Genomic DNA, 17,058 nt, shown 5'->3' with positions numbered 1-17,058 from the left:
AGAGAGAGAGAGAGAGAGAGAGAGAGAGAGAGAGAGAGAGAGAACAGAAGCATAGAAATCTCATCATGGAAGCTGTAGTGTGTCACAGTGTGTTCCAAAGTATGTCCCTCTGTCCATACACCTTCATTTTCTTTCCTGACTACTGAAGGTATTGAGGGGGAGGTGTGGAGGGGATATCAACCATGTATACATACCACCTTGTAGCAGACTTGTGGTGGGCTCAGCTCTTGGTGCTGGCTCATCTGTGTCCCCACCACCAAGGTCAACTCTGCTGTGTCCTCCAACGCTCCTGACCCTGTGGTAACCTTTCTGACTGCTGAGGTGGTAAGGAGTGGGAGGGGGCATCGCCAGCCTGTGCCAGCCCACTGTGCCAGCCCACTGCAGAAGACTGGAGGGGTCAATTCTCCCACACTCATGCCCTTGGGGCTTGCTCACCTGCCACCAGGTCCCCCTCCACTGTGCTACCTGGGCGCGGTGCAGAGCCTGATCTCCCAAGTGCTGCCACGGCGAGAGGCGGGGCTATCTCTTTAGAGGGCTGCAGCCAGTGAGGGGCAGGGACAGTGCCCCTGGACATTCATGTTGACCAAAGTGGCTGCTCAGACCAGGGACGTCCCCATGTTCTTAGGTAGTAATGTGAGCTTTGGATATCAACACCAATCCTGCTGCTACGCTGTGTAGCCTCAGCCTCAGACCCGACCCTCAGCAGAAGCTGAGGCTGGGATCCCACCATGGCCTCACACACAACAGGCTGCTGTCAAGCTGCTCCATTTGTCTTTCTCTCATCTGCCCACCACTCACTCATGCATTGTGGAGGCCCCTGATGCAGGCAGGCTCCTAGGTACTGCGTGGTGTGGCGGCAAGTGGTGTTTATGGCTGTCTATGCCATGCACCTGAGGGTCTGTGGGTGGCATTGCGGTCTTCAGGTCTCTGTCTTCCTTCTTCTGGACTGTGCTGGGTAGTGGTAGGCAGGTCCCTGTGTGTCTTTGGCACTCCCATGCTGTAGGGTGGAGGATCTGTCCCACATGGTGTGGCAGAACTCTGTCTTCCTCTTCCTGTGCTGCACTGCCTGGATTTGATTTGATTTTTATGTCTCCCAGGCATAAAACAGCTTAGGCCACTGAGCCAGCTATCAAGCTAGGATGAACAAAGGACTGCCATGCCATCTGCTCGCCCCTGACTGATAGACGAACACCACCACCAACAAGGTGTCCCTTTAGCCCATTGCCAGGGGTTACCGACTGTTTTCTTAATGATAGCCATACTGACTAGAGTGAGATATATACTATTATTTTGGTTTTTATCTGCAACTTCCTGATAATAACATATTTTTGGCTATCTATATTTCTTTATTCAGTCCATTATCTCATTTATTAATTGGAAGTTTTATACTTTTGGTGTTTAATTTTTGCAGTTCTTTATATATTCTAGGAGCCAATCCCTCGTTAAAGTACAATTGGCAGTTCTTTTTCATTCTGTAGCTGAATGATCGTTATGCCGATAGTTTCTTTTACTGTGCAGAGTTTTATGTAATCCTCCTTATCATTTCTTGAGAATATTTCCAGTGTTATGGAGGTTCTGTTCAGAAAGTTCTTGCCTGTTCTTACAATTCAAAGTTTTTCTTCTTACACAGTTTCAATTTTTCACGTTTTGAATCAAAGCCTTTGACCCAACTTTGAACTGATTTTTGTGCAGGATGACAGATATGGATCCAATGTAGTCCTTGTGGATGTCCAATTTGCAACTTGTTTTTTTTCCTAATGTATGTTTATGTTTTTGACATGTTATTAGGAAATGATCTGTCCACAGAAGTACAGGTTATAGGCTCTTTTGCAGGTCATTGGTCTCTATGTTTGTTTTTGTGGATGCACCTTGTAGCTCTTTGTCATTACACCTCTGTGGGATAGCGTGAGGTCCAGTGTTGAGATGTGATGTGATGTGATGTGATGTAGGGTTTGTCCTGCTTAGTCTATTCATGGTCTTTTGTGATTCCATACAAGCTTAGTATTATCTTTCTGGTTCTGTAAAGAATGTCACTAGAACCGTGATGGTGATAGTATTAAATCTGAAGATTGTGTTTTTTTAGTACAACATTTCACACGTTATTTCTGCCAATCCAGGACATAGATTCCTCTCATGAAATCCATTCTTTCCTGTGCCTTTGTGATGGCCGGTATCATTCTTCCTTCTCTGTAAAGTATTTTTAAAAACTATCTTTTGTAGTGTTGTCTTGGCAGTCATGAACTCACTTATAGATTATTTGTTACACAAGTAACTTTGTTATTAATTTGAAAAGAGTGACAATGGTGGATATCTCAACCTTGGTTAGATGGTATTTACTTTCCAAATTGAAGTGCATCATTTTGTGCTTTCCTGGCTTTTGGAATTGCAGATGAGAGGCTTTGTGTGTTCTGGTCTTTGTGTCCAGTGCATGACTTGGTGTTTCCCCTACAGTTCCTAACATCTGTTCTTTGCTTAACATTAAAAAAAAATTTCTGATTATAAAATGGAATGAAGAGGATTTTCTCTTGTGAAGTCTGTTTAGAGTTCTCAATTCCTTTTTTATTTCAATGTCTGCTTCTTTTTCCAGACTTGGGAAAAAGGAAAAATAGGAAAAAAGACTTAACAATAATGAAAGTGTTGACAACCAAAAACTAGAAGAGAAAAAGATAAAACTTAAGAAAAGTATAAAACAATTAGAAGTATGAATGTGTGTGTGTGTGTGTGTGTGTGTGTGTGTGTAAGGGACACAGGAGTAAACAAGGAAAAAAAAGGAGCTAAGGAAGAAACCTGGTGTAAACTGTAAAAATTCATGAACGAATTAGACGATTGTATGAATATATATATATATATATATATCCACCCCAAATACATATATATAACTATAACTATATAACTATATAACTATATAACTATATAACTATATAACTATAACTACATAACTATATAACTATAACTACATATATATGTAGTTATATATATATAAAACTATAACTATATATATATATATCCACCCCAAATACATACAGTAAAATTCCTGCTAAGCGAGTATTGTGGGGGAATACACAGAAGAAACAATAGAGAGGAAGACGTGAGGCTGTGTTGGAGCAGCCTCTTCAGAAAAGCACACTCACGGAGGAAGAGGGTCAGGTGAACTTGTGGGCACGTCCTTCCGTTTCTGTTTTTGCTGAGTCTGTATTGTTTGTCTGGTTAGCATCTGTTTTCCTTGTTGCTGTCTAGAGGCCTCTGCTGGCCATATTGAGCTTTGCAGTCTGTTTTTCACCCTCCTATTTTTATCCAAGGCTGATCCTGATGCCAGAAGTTTCTGCATCTGTATTTTAGGTTGTGAGATCTAGCTTTGAGCCTGTCTTGAGGGTGGGACTGCTCTGCTTCAGTTAGCTTCTCTTTCAGGAGTAGCTTTCGCTCCCCTTTCCCTTCTAAGGAAGTGTAGGCTGGGGGCAGCATTTAGCTGATATCTCTGTCATACTTTCCTCTCACCCCCTTCTTTTCAAGTATTCTTTTACCTTTAAAACGAGCTTCTGAAATTCTTCCTCTATTTCTCTCTGTGGGAAAAAGTCCATTTAGTCCAGACTCACCTTTCTCACAGAGGCAGTCTTCTATTTTATCCATGTGAATTAAATATTTTATCCATGTGAATTAAAGTTCTTGTCTCCTCTGCAACTCCCTCCCCAAGAACCTGCACCTTACATTGACCACTTTACAAAGGCTGAATCACTGATTAGAACCCTGACGCCATTATTGATGCTACGTTGTACTTGCAGACAGTAGCCGGGGATGACTGTCCTCTGAGAGGCTTTACCAGCAGCTGACTGAGACAGTTACTTACAGCCAACCATTGAACTGAAGTTGGGGACCCCTATGGAAGAGTTAGGGGAAGGATTGAAGGAAAGGAAGGGATGGCATCTTTATAGGAAGAGGAACATTGTCATCTAACCCAGATCCCTGAGAGCTCCCAGAGAGAAAGCCAGCAACCAAAGAGCATCCATAGACTGGTCTGAGCCCCCTGGTGCTTATGTAGCAAAAGACTGCTTTGTCTGGCCTCAGTGGGAGAGCATGAGCTAATCCTGTAAAGACTTGCCTCCTGAGGGAAGTGGGATGCCTGGGGTGGAGGGTACTCTCTCAGAGGCTAAGGGGAGGAGGGGTTGTTGGGGAAGAATTCTGCAAGGGGAGGCTGGGGGGGGGCAACATTTGGGATGTAAAACAACCACAGCAGCAACCACAATAATGATGATAAAGAACTTCAGTGACTGGAGGGGTGGAATCTATGCAGGCCCAGAGACAAATTATCTTTAGCTCCCTCAAGTGGCCACTAAATGCTACTTGAGGCCATTTACTGCCACCTGTGACCTAACCTCTTTGTGATTGTTAGGTAAATCCTTTGGAATAAATGAACAGATGCCAGCTCATCCCGACTTGAGTTGCTGGCTGAGCAGCATCCTCACGGCAAACTCTGGGGACGTCAGATAGCATCTGAGGCCTGTAGCAGAGGTTCCCTACTTTGCTTTAACCTGCACTCCTGTGCCCATCAATAAATTTGAAAAGTACCTTGTGGCCTCTTTTATCCTGTTACTGTAAAGCCTCTGAAAAATTTGCCTTGTTGGAATTTAAGGTAACCAAAATCCAGGAATCTTGGAAGGAGGTAATGGTGGAGAGAAAGGAAAAACTGTTTAGGACAAATTTTGTAAGAAGTAGGAATGTAGTGCAGAAAAATGGGAAAGAGGAGAGGGGAGAGAGATGGCCAATCAAAGCTGAGGGTGTGTGAAAAAGCCATAAGGAAACCTACTATTTTGCAAGTGAATTAACGTACAATTAATAAAAAGGAGTTGGTGTGAGGTACCCTGCATGGGATGATAAAGCTGCTCCAGGAAGCCATAGGTTATTAAATAAAAATTCCGATGCCAGGGGTGAGATACCATGCTGTATGTTGGTCATTGAGGTCCTTAAGGTCCCTCAAACAATATAGGCAATTACCATAGGTAATTTCTAGATGCTAAGACCCTATTGCTGGATACGCCATGCTCTTGGTTATAGACCATGGAAAACCCAAGCTGGGACTGTTTGGAGGCTTTCTTTCAGCTGGTTGGATTTCACAGTGCCAGATGATGGCACACAGTCTTCTGGGTGAGGAAACTCATCAGCAGTTGTATTCAGCTATAGACTCTGTGCCCTACTTGATCTACCCTGCAATAGGTAAGCTATGCCCACTGGAGCAAGAGTGGTATGGCTAGTATGGGGTAACTAACCATTTTCTGATTTGCTTTGAGTTCCACTCCATAGTATTCATTCCTGCTACTATAAACCTGGTTAAAGGCTTATGGTGGTGTGGTCAAAGGTCTTAGTGGGAAACTTACTGCTGTTGTTTCACTAAATGGACATGATTTGTCCTTTGAATGGCCTTGTATAAATTGTTAGGTTAACCTATAGATTAGTGTTGCTCAAAAGCCCCCTTTGTATGTGTGTTTCTGCAGACTCATAACTGATCAAAGCGCTGAAAATAAGGGATGATTGAGTGCTCAGCCATCAATGGTTCATTTATGTCATCACCATGCAAGGTTCAGAGTACACTGTGGAAAAAGGGGTAGAAAGAACATAGAGCTGGTGGAAGGAAAGGGGCTTTGTGGACCACCCTTGGGAACCAGACATGGCTGTTGCACTCACAGACTCAAAGCAGCTTGATTACTTGCTCACAACCAGAAGATCTGGCCTGCCAATATTCCATCACGTGCAGAGCAGGGGCTCATTAGGTTCTTCACATCCTTTAAGATTTATAGTCAGTTAAGGACTTCTAGCTAGGTTAGTTGGGGGCTTATACGGCCCCCCACCCTTTCCTAAACAGCTTTTAGCTGTTAATAGTTGCTAGGGGAGGGGACAGAAGCTTCTTCAGTGATATACCCACTGCTAAGTTGCTCATGCTTTGTTAAATAACCCCTAACCCGAGTTTATGTAAGTTACCTCAGCTAAACTCAATGGGTTATCAAAAGTGTGTGTGAGGTTGTGGGAAGATGGCTTAGCGGTCAAGAACACTTGCTGCTCTTGCAGAGGGCCTGAGTTTGATTCCCAGCACCCACAGCAGGCAGTTCACAATTGTGTGTAACTCCAGGTCCAGGAGATTGGACACATTCTCATGGTTCATACACAGACACACACGCATACACATAAGTAAAAATAAACCTCAAAAATGGACACAGAGGTAGCAGGGATGTAGTTAGAGTGTGAGGGAGATAAGAGAAGGTAATCAGTGTTGAATATGATTAAAATATAGGATATATGTGTATTTCATACACACATGTCAAAGAGATGTGTGTGGTGACTGCCAAGGGTAGTTAGTTGGGTGGTGGCGATGAGTCAAACAATCGTATTAGGAGGCCCATTACTCATGGGATCACTGAGGCAGGAGCTATGCATTCTTAATGCATTGTTAAATCACCGTGAATGACAACTTTATTGCAGACATGTCTCTTAATGTTAATTTTCCCAATTGCTTGGATGATTTGGATAGTAAATTAAGAACTGCTTCATTCCATGGAGCTATGCATAGCCTTGAGTGAAGGAATATCAGTCAAGAAGGCAGTCTGAAGGTGTGCGACTTAATTCTGAGTGTCTGAGGGACTGGTGTGATTGGGGCAGGTGCAGCCCTTCATGCTTGGTGAGAATACTGTTCTTCACTGGCGTGATGTACTGCCACGTGCACACACACTGGACACACCCCCACTCTGGCTATACACGAGCTCTGCTTAGTTCACTCTGCAAGTTAACCTTGAGATACCAGCTAGGTGTTGCCCTCTGGGGTTGAAGTGGAAGCATTACGTTGCAGTAAAAGGCCCGGTCTTGCCTATTTTTGTGTTTTATCATTAGTAGAGTGAGTTGAGCTGGTAACACGAGGAAAGGAAGGAAGCAGGGGCAATGAAGGCAATGCCAGTGGTGAAGGAAGTGTCCTTGGTGACACCGTCAGTGACATCAAAAGGCTGTGGCAGAGATGAGGAGGAGCAGAGGCAATAAACAAGTGCTGAAGACAAGAAACTTCTGACCCTGGTACTGGGAGATTTCTAAGGAAATGTCAAAGGGCCAAGGTCTCAGACACCCCAGGTTACCAGCTCAACTCATTCTACTATATATATGCGTGCATATATAGTATACACAACACACACACACACACACACACACACACGTGTGTGTGTGTGTGTGTGTGCATGTGAGCACAGTGCTTGAGGAGGCCAGAAGAGATGTTCAGATCCCTTGGAGATGAAATTACAGGCTGTTATATGATATGGGTGCTAGGAACTGAACTTACATCCTCTGCAAAAGCAGGGCACATCTTAACCATTGAGCCATCTCTCTCAAGCCATCCTGTTGGATTTCAAAACCTGGAACACTAGGCCTCTAGCTCTCAGGGCTTAGAGCTATGAGCTTCTGGGACTCCCTCCAAGCCCAGGCTTTTGGAACTCCAAGGCCTGGGACTAGAGACCAAAGAGAGCTTTACTCCCTGTCTTGGCAGGACAGAACCATGGCAAGCCATTTGATACCAGTAAAAGGTGGAAAAATGTTAACTTGTAAAATTGGAGTTGATTAAACAATTTGTTTGTGTCTCTGAATTGTAGAAACATTGTTTAGATATCAAAAATGAAAGCAACGAAAAGGAAACGATCTCACAGTGCCACCAAACAGCTCATTATTTGAGCATGCCAGGGTGCAGAAGCTGTGTCAGCAGATGGCAGTGCTGTATAAGTGGTGAGCTTGCAGAGGCCCAGTCATGGGTCACTGAGCTGGCTTGCAAACAAAGCCAGTGATCTGAATCTGGTCAGCTCTCCACCTCTATAATGGGACCAGACTGTTGTTTTTAGAAAATCTTTCCTCCCTCTGCCTCTTTTGCACACACACACACACACACACACACACACACACACACACACACACACACCACACACATCCCATACCCTCCCTCCCCATGAATATGTATCTATATAGATATATAGGTACATTATATGCTTCCTTCCTATCTGAATGTTTTTTTTTATTTTCAGACTATTTCTAATACATTTGAATGGGTGTGGCACAGGAAACAGTGACAAGCAAATGATCTCCCAGGGCCTCCAGTTTGTCACCTGAGCAAGTCAGGGTGCTGATACTGTGTCAGCAGATGGCAGTGTTGTATAAGCAGCGAGCCTACAGAGGCCCAGTCATGGGTCACAGAACTGTCCTGCAAACAAAAGCAGAAATCTCAATCTGGTCAGGTCTCCACCCCCACAATAGGATCAGACTGTTGTTTTTAGAAGATCTGTCTTTCTCCTCTTCCCCTATCTCTCTGTCACACATGTATGAGCATTACCCCCGCTTCCCCGCCCCACATATACACATAGTTTCCACCTATCAGAACATTGTGGGTTTTTTTTTTTTTTTTTTTTTTTTGACTTTTCACACTTTATTTCTAGTTTGTATGGAGAGTTTCAGCACAGACAAACAGAGATAAAAGCCACAATCAACAGGGCTAGTTATCAGGCTTTTAATTATATTGAAAATAAATAATCTTTAACAAATCAACAATAGGTGATGCTTCATTGATGATAAATTGCCTCATTAACACGGCTGTTTTGAACATAGGTTATCTGAAATAGATATATTTTTAATTTTTTGTTTTTGTTTTTGTAGTTTTTTATGCTCTAAAGAAGGTTTATATAACAACAACAACAACTACTACTACTACAAAAACAAATGCTAGAACTTTTCAAGAAAATGATATTGAACTTTCCCACAGAGGAGTGGATGGTGGGTCTCTCCCAATTGTTTTACGATCTTTGATTATTGATCTTTTCCAGTTGAACACATCTTCTGGAGTCAGGGTTACTTCTCTTTTCACAGAATATCATGGGCTTCATCTACAGCATGGTTCTACCTCTTTAAAGCAGGATACACTCCTCCAAACTTAAGCTCTTCAGGATCTATAGATATAGTTGTTTTTTCTCTGCTCCTTCATAACATGATTTTTGGCATGTTTTTAGCTTTAAACAGCTCAATATTCATCCGTTATAATGATTTTTTTTGTTTGTTTGGTTTTTCAAGACAGCCCTGGCTGTCTTAGAACTCACTTTGTAGACCAGGCTGGCCTCGAACTCAGAAATCCGCCTGCCTCTGCCTCCTGAGTGCTAGGATTAAAGGTGTGTGCCATCACGCCTGGCTTTAATGATCTTTTTTCAAGAAAAAGATATTTCAATTGCAAGTTTTATTATTTTTTTTCACTTTATGACTACATCTTTCATTAGTTTCTGCTTTTATTCTTTATGTTTTATTTGCTTTTCATAGGTTTATCTTTCCATTTCTATGTCATTAATTGAACAGTTGCTCTATCTATGGGCACACTTGTTTCCTGATTGCATGAATAAATAATACATAATCACTGGAATACTGATATTTACATTTGAATACCACCATACATTTTAAATGTGGTCACTTCATCTACATATATACACATATATATTATAAAAAATTCTAATATAATTTCTTCTTTTCACCCAGTTTTAGATAGAAAATTAATGTATAATCATCTTACATCTTTATCACTTGGTTTTTTAAGTAAATGCGATTTTATTAAATTATAGTCAAAGCTTAGCCCCTTATTTTCTCTTATGTCAAGATTATCTTTATTTATGTATATGTGTGTGAATGAATGCTACACATACATAAAGATGCCCACAGAGGTCAGAAGAGGGCATCAGATTTCATGAAGCTAGAGTTACAGGTATTTGTGAGGTGCCCAGCAAGGGTGCTGTGAATAAAATTTGGGTCTTCTAGAAAAGCAGCAAGAACTCTTAACTGATAAGCCATCTCTCTAGGCCCTAGTTAGTGTTTTTCATTCATAAGTTTTTTTCTCTCATTTGTAGCTAATATAGTACTCATTCTCAAAACATACTTCAAATCTGATAGGAAAAGATACTTTTCCTGTTTCCTGGTTAACTAGCCATATATTCTTATTTAACCAACACTGTTAATTCCACTTTTAAACATACATTCCATGCTATGATGGCACATTTCAGTCATCGACAGTGTTGAAGGAACTCACTCACCCCCATATTTCTGAATTTCTCCTAGAATTACAGCAGATTTTACCTTGTCTGGGGCTGTTTGAGGGGCTTGCTATAGACTCAGCGCCTTTGTTTTCCATTCACAGTTTAGAGAGTAGACATCATATTCTTGACTCTCCTTCCTGCCCATTCTCACCCCAAGAGACATTTGACATGCTCACCCCATTCAGGGAAATTTTTTTTCCTTTGAGAAGGTTTTATTTCTACTTAATTCTTTCAGCTCAATTTTTATTAGATATTTTCTTTATTTACATTTCTTTTTTTTTTTTGCTTTTGTGAAGATTTTTTTTTAGTTAAATATTTTCTTTATTTACATTTCAAATATTATTCTCTTTCCTGGTTTCCCCTCGCCAAACCCCCTATCCCCTCCCTCCATCCCCTGCTCACCAACCCACCCACTCCCCCTCCCTAGCCCTGGCATTCCCCTACACTGGGGCATAGAGCCTTCACAGGACCAAGGGCCTCTCCTCCCATTGATGTCTGACTAGGCCATCCTCTGCTATATATGTAGCTGGAGCCATCCGTTCCACAATGTGTTTTCTTTGGTTGGTGGTTTAATCCCAGGGAGCTCAGGGGGTACTGGTTAGTTCATATTCTTGTTCCTCCTATGGGACTGCAAACCCTTCAGCTCCTTGGGTACTTTCTCTAGCTTCTTCATTGGGGTCCTGTGCTCTGTCCAATGGATGGCTGTGAGCATCCACTTCTGTGTTTGTCAGGCACTAGCAGAGCCTCATTAACAGTGTCCTCTGCCTTACAGAAGCTTTGCAATTTTATGAGGTCCCATTTGTTGATTGTTGATCTTACAGCACATGCCATTGCTGTTCTGTTCATGGTTTCCCCATTACTTTATGTCACACTAATAGGTTCTATTTTATGTCCACTGTATTACAAGAACCCCGTCTTTCACTTTCAGAAATTGGTAATCAGACAACCATTGTATTAATTTCCTAAATTTATTTTTTATTCTTTAATTGATATTTGGTCATTGAAATCTGTGTTTATTTTGGTTTAAACTTCCTTTCTATTCTTTCCAAAGCTACTTAAAATTTTTTCTATTTATTCTCCTTTTCTAAATCTCTCTCTCTAATGTCAGCTATTTGTCTTTGTTATATCCTTATGTTATTGATTGACTTTCAAATAATTTTTCATTGTTCAATCTGATTTATCACTACAGGTCATAGTTTTGATTACCAACTTGTCAGAGTCTAGAGTTGTCTGAGAAGGCAATTTCAACTGGGAAACCACCCAAATCAGATTGACTCATGTGCATGTCTCTGAAGGATTGTTTTGATTATAAATTGATACACTGTGGGCAGTACCATTCCCTAGGCAGGTAGTCTTGGCCTGTTGTATGAAAACTGGTGAGCATGAGTATGCAAGTAAATCATCAAGCAGTGCCCCTCCATAGTTTCTGATTCAAGTTCCAGCTGGAGTGCCTATCCCAACTTCCTTTAGTGATGAACGCTCTGTGACCTATTGGTGTAAGCCAAAAAGTTCTCCTCCCCTATGCTACTTTTGGTCAGTGTGTTTTATCACAACAGAAATCAAACTAGCATACTTGTCTTAGCTAGGGTTTTACTGCTGTGAACAGATACCATGACCAAGGCAAGTCTTATAAAGGATAGCATTTAATTGGGGCTGGCTTACAGGTTCAGAGGTTCAGTCTATTATCATCAATGCAGGAACATGGCAACATCTAGACAGGCATGGTGCAGGGAGAGCTGAGAGTTCTACATCTTCATCTGAAGGCTTCTAGCAGTAGACAGACTTCCAGGTAGCTAGGATGAGGGTCTTAAGCCCACACCTACTGTGACATACCTATTCCAACAAAGCCTTCTATAGTGCCACTCCCTGGGCCAAGCATATACAAACCATCACAATACTCCAGAAATTCATTCATTTTCTGTGTCATTGAAGGAGCCCATCTGTTTCATCATCCTCAAGAGAGGAAGGCAGAATAGTGAGCATGCAGATGGGCAGACATGCTAAAAGGCAGGCTTCCTGTTACGTGATGAACAAGAAGCAGGGAAGGAGAGAGACCAGATGCAAAAACTTTCTTTTGGGGGCTTAATGTCCTCAGGTAGTTAGTTCATCCTTTGCAGAACCGAGTTTCCCTTGTCGTCCCCTGAAACATGGAAGATTTCTAAAATTAACTCAGGCTCTGCTCCACTTCCTCTGCCAAGTTCCTCCCACAGGGGTACACTAGTCTCTCCATGGCCAACACATGACATTAATCACTCTCATGATGAAAATAACCTTCACAAAGATCTTTGTCCAAAAACATGTGAAGGCCTGGGTTTGGATTGGTTTAGCCTTGAAATCATGCCATGAGGTTGTCTCTTTCTCTTTCCATGGTTTCTCAACATCAAAACCAAGGCCGAGAGTGATAATGAGGCTGTGGAGATTCCAAGCTTGCTCCAGGGTTATGTAGGTTAAGGATGGAATCATGAGGGGGCCCCCAGAGAGGCTGCAATACTTGCAGGCCCACGGGGCCTTGTTTGCTAGGAGGCTAGATCCTCTCTTATGGTATGGGTTATGGAATCCTCTTTAACCCTTGATCAGGTCACAGAACCTTTCTCTCTTGAACCCGGATGAGCTGCCATGTGAAGAAAAATGCAACACAAACAGTTAAAAAATGATGGTAACTCAATCATTGGCCACAGCAACTAAAATCCTAATCTTGTAAACCTTGTTATATCTAAATCCTCCTGTGATGGCGAATCTGCCACTGAAACTGGGAGACACTTGTAGCTACATCTTGTCCTTATGCTATCTCCATCCAAAAGGGTGAAATCGATATTTTAATGAAGTGGAATTGGGTGCATGAGAAATGATATGGCCAGACCTTGTAATCTGGCCCTTTCTTGTGTGGTTGCAAATCAACTATTTATGCTTCTTAAGCCCCTGGTTTAAATATGTATATCCAAAAGGCTATAAAGTAGGCCTGGAGAGATGGTTTAGCTGATAAAGGCATTTGCCACTAAACCTGATGGTCTGAGTTCAATCTCCAGGACCCACAGAATGGAAGGAGAGAATCAATGCATACAAGGTGTCCTTTGAGTTCCACTTACATGCCATAGCATACACTACCCACCCCCATGCACACAAACAATAAATAAACAGACAGATGCAATGCAAAGCCTTGGAAAGCCCATAATGTGAGTATATTTATAAAGTCATGAAGTTTGAAAGTAGTTAAACTGGGTAGTGGCAGCATCAGGGAGGTGGAGGCAGGAGGATCAAGACTTTGATTCCCTGTCTCAAACAACAAATAAATGTAAATTCTATTCCTTTGTAAGATGCTGGATTTGCATATAATCTGTTCGAAGCCTGGTGTTTACTTGAAACAATTTATAGGCTGTTTAAAAATACCAAGTTCAGGCTGGGCACAGTGGTATATATATGTCTTGGATCCTAGCACTTGGAAGGCAGAGGTAGGAGGATGTCTTCGAACTCATGACTAGCCTTGTCTACACAGCAAACTCCTGGACTGTGGACTGCATGGAGAGTCTAAAGAAGAAAAACAAGAAAAACTGAAGTCCAAAACAAATGCCATGTAAAAACTTGTAGTGCAGAGCTTCTGAGGAACAACAGCAAGGAAAACGTTCAAATGTATTCAGCAGAGATGCAATCAAAGAAACTTTTAATTGCATTTTTTTGGATGCCCCCCACCCACTCTCACCTCACCCCTCAGCATTCCTCTTCTCTGGGGCATCAGACCTCCACAGGACCAAGTTCATCACCTCCCACTGAGGCAGACAAGGCAGTCCTTTATTACATATATAGTGGGTGCCTTGGACCAGCCCGTGTATGTTCTTTGGTTGGTGGCTTAGTCCCTGGGATCTCTGAGTGATCCAGTTAGTTGATACTGTTGTTCTTCCTATGTGTTTGTAATCCTCCTCAGCTCCTTCTGTCCTTCCCCTAAGGGAAGGGGGACAGCATTTGAAATGTAAATACATTAAATAATTAATAAAAATACATTCAAACAGGTGGAGAAAATAAATAAAACAGTTCAAGACCTGGAAATTTAAACAGAAGAAATAAAGAAAACACAAACTAAGAAAAAAAAAGAATCTTTTTTTTTGGAGCTGAGGTACTGCTCAGTGGGAAGTGAGCACATACATGTGCACACACATGTGCACAATACACATTTCTAAATAGTTTTCCTTTAAGGTTGGTTGAATTCCTCATAGGATTTACACAGAGCATAGAGGCCCAAGTTAACTCTCCCTCTGCCTGTTCCACAAATATGTGGATTCCCACACAACTCTTTGAACATGGAGAGGTTGAGCTGTTGCCTACACAGAACCTTCAGCACTATGTTCTAGTGTCTTTGGTATGAAAATAAACTCTGCAGGCTATCAAAAGAGAAACATAAACACCAGCCAGTCTCAAACCCTTTGATCTACAATCTATGCTGCCTGTAATATATACTAGGGCAATGGCGGCACAAAGCTTGTGGGAGTAACCAACCAATGTCTGATTTGACTTAAGGCTCATTCTACAAGATTGAACTCATATATGACACTGCTTGGGTTACCAAGAACCAGAGACTAGATAGTCCAGAGACCTACCTAGGGCAAAACCAAACACTACTGCTCTAAGAAAATGACAATAACATGGTTGCTAATGATATTCTCTTCTAAGTGTGCATCAGTGCATTTTCAGCCATCTTCAGAGGGGCTTTCTCCTTTAGTAGATGGGACAAACACAGAAACCTACAGGTAAGGGAGGGATGGAGGGAGGGAGGGAGGGAGAGAGAGAGAGAGAGAGAGAGAGAGAGAGAGAGAGAGAGAGAGATCAGAGCATGCTGCTCCAAATGAGATCTCTCCTACAAATCCCTAAGTTATATTAGGTACAATAACAGCACAATGTTTGAGAATGATTATCTGTGTTTTACATTTGGTGAAGAGAAATAATTAGTAATAAAAAATAATAATGTGTTGTAGGAGGCTATGGCCCCTCCCCTGGGCTACCCGAAGCCGCACTTTCAAGATGGCACCTGTCAGCTATGGAGCTTGTGGTAAACAAGTCCATATTTGGTGGTGATTTGTTCCTGCTCTCCTGGTTGGCTGAGGCCGCGCGCCTGGTGAGGTGATGTGGCCTGCCCCGATTAGAGTGGATAGGAGAGTATAAAAGGGCTTGTAGCCCGGGGCTCAGGGGAGATGAAGAAAGAAGGTTGCTGAATAAACTGCTGAGAGAAGAACTGGTGGTTACGTTTTCCTTGCTGATCAAGAGAGCAGACGCAACAAGTGGTGGCCCATACAGGGAACCGACTCCCCCACAGAAGAGTTCAGAACTTTCAGCAGTCAGTGTTTGCCCACAGGGTAAGTTCACGGTAAGTGAGACTTACAATCCCAGTAGTTTTGGGAAGTATAGAGGCTAGAGCAAAGTCACCAGGAAGCAGTCGCTAAGCAAAAGTGAAGGTAAGGCCTTTAAGGATCCTGGAGCAGGGACAAATTTTTAAGGATCCCGGAGCAGGGACAAATTTTGAAGGATCCTGGAGCAGGGATGATTTAACAAGGTTCTTGTAAAGAGATGTAACAGAAAGCTCCTGGAACAGGGAAAGCGAGGTTAGGAGAAAGCTCTCAGTACAGAGACAAAGTTGCAATTTGGAATTTAATTAAATCTTAAGTGAAAGTGAAACCATGGGAGCGTCTTCATCGCACCCAATTTCTTCAGCTCTACAGGAGCTCCTTAGGGCAATCTCACCGTAGCGAGCTGGGAGAAATTAGGCAGAGACAGATTTTGCCTGGGACCAGGGAGTCTTGAAAGGAGGCATGAGGGCAGTATGGAAAATGGTGAGGATCTGCTTAGAGGACGAATGCTGTTGCAAAGCGCTAGAAACCAGCCAACAAGTTTTGGAACTGTTAAAAGAGGAGAGGTCTTTAAAATCTGAAAAGAGTGAGACTTCCTCGAGCAGCTCAGAAAGTGAAGCAGAAGAGGAATTAGAGTGGTTAGCTAAGAAGGTAGAAAGAACCAAACTTTACCCCGATCTGACTAAGTTGAAAAAGGAAAAGCCCAAAGAAAAGGGAGGCAAGGCTAAGCAGGGTGGGACAGTGTCATCTGGTGAACAGGGGGTGGTGCTCCCGCACCTCTTCCATATGCCTCTGTGGCCACCGCCTATGGGCAGACCTTCTGCCCAGAAGTTTGGAAAGAAGTTAGATCTTCATTAGGGTATCCCATTTTTACTGATCAAGCAGGGCAAAGATACCACGAGCCTTTAGATTTTAAGGTCATAAGAAACTTGGCTGAATCCATACGTGCTTACAGCTTAACTGCTTCTTATACTGTGGCTCAAGTGGAATCCTTAAACAGACATTGCATGACACCCTCTGATTGGGCAAGCCTAGTGAAGGCTTGTGTTTCCCCGGACAATACCTGGATGGGAGAGCTTATCTCATTGAGTTTGCTAATGAGCAGGTGGCAGCTAATGCTGCTGCCGGGAATCCAGCATGGGATAGGGACATGTTGCTTGGTCAGGGCCTATTTGTACAACAGCAGACAGGATACCCAGTTCAAGGTTTTGAGCAGGTAAATCAGATCGCCATATGGGCATGGAAATCTCTACCCAATAAGGGGGAAGTTAGTGGCAACTTAGCCAAAATCATGCAGGGACCTACTGAAACATTTTCAGACTTTGTAGCTAGAATGGTTGAGGCTGCAGGAAGGATTTTCGGTGATCCTGATACAGCCATGCCCTTGATAAGGCAGTTGGTATATGAACAGTGCACTTAGGAGTGCAAGGCTGCTATCACACCTTTAAAAGTAAGGACCTTGAGGCATGGATGAAGGTGTGTAGAGAGCTTGGTGGGCTGCTGACTAATGCCGGTCTTGCAGCAGCTGTTATGCAACTACAGAAGAGAAGGAAGGAAGTGCCTCCTGAAGCTTGCTTCGGTTGTGGCAAGCATGGTTACCTAAAGAGACATTGCCCTGAAAGGGGAAGTGGGACCTGAGGGGGCAG

The 17,058-nt window shown here is 42.6% G+C and overlaps 1 non-coding gene and 1 gene segment (V, D, J or C); both read right to left on the bottom strand.

Annotated features, from left to right (window-relative positions):
• LOC110316708 overlaps window positions 1-17,058 on the bottom strand; it is a 69,894-nt gene that overhangs the window by 9,668 nt on the left and 43,168 nt on the right.
• On the bottom strand, window positions 1,085-1,233 carry LOC115063484. The gene has a single exon (XR_003843357.1). It is a non-coding gene; the product is annotated as a small nucleolar RNA SNORA48 (small nucleolar RNA).

The sequence above is a fragment of the Mus pahari genome, chromosome 2, assembly GCF_900095145.1.
Source record: "Mus pahari chromosome 2, PAHARI_EIJ_v1.1, whole genome shotgun sequence".
In the NCBI taxonomy this organism is placed as follows: domain Eukaryota; kingdom Metazoa; phylum Chordata; class Mammalia; order Rodentia; family Muridae; genus Mus; species Mus pahari.
Note: the sequence above shows the minus strand (reverse complement) of the source record. Positions and strands in the feature narration are given on the sequence as shown.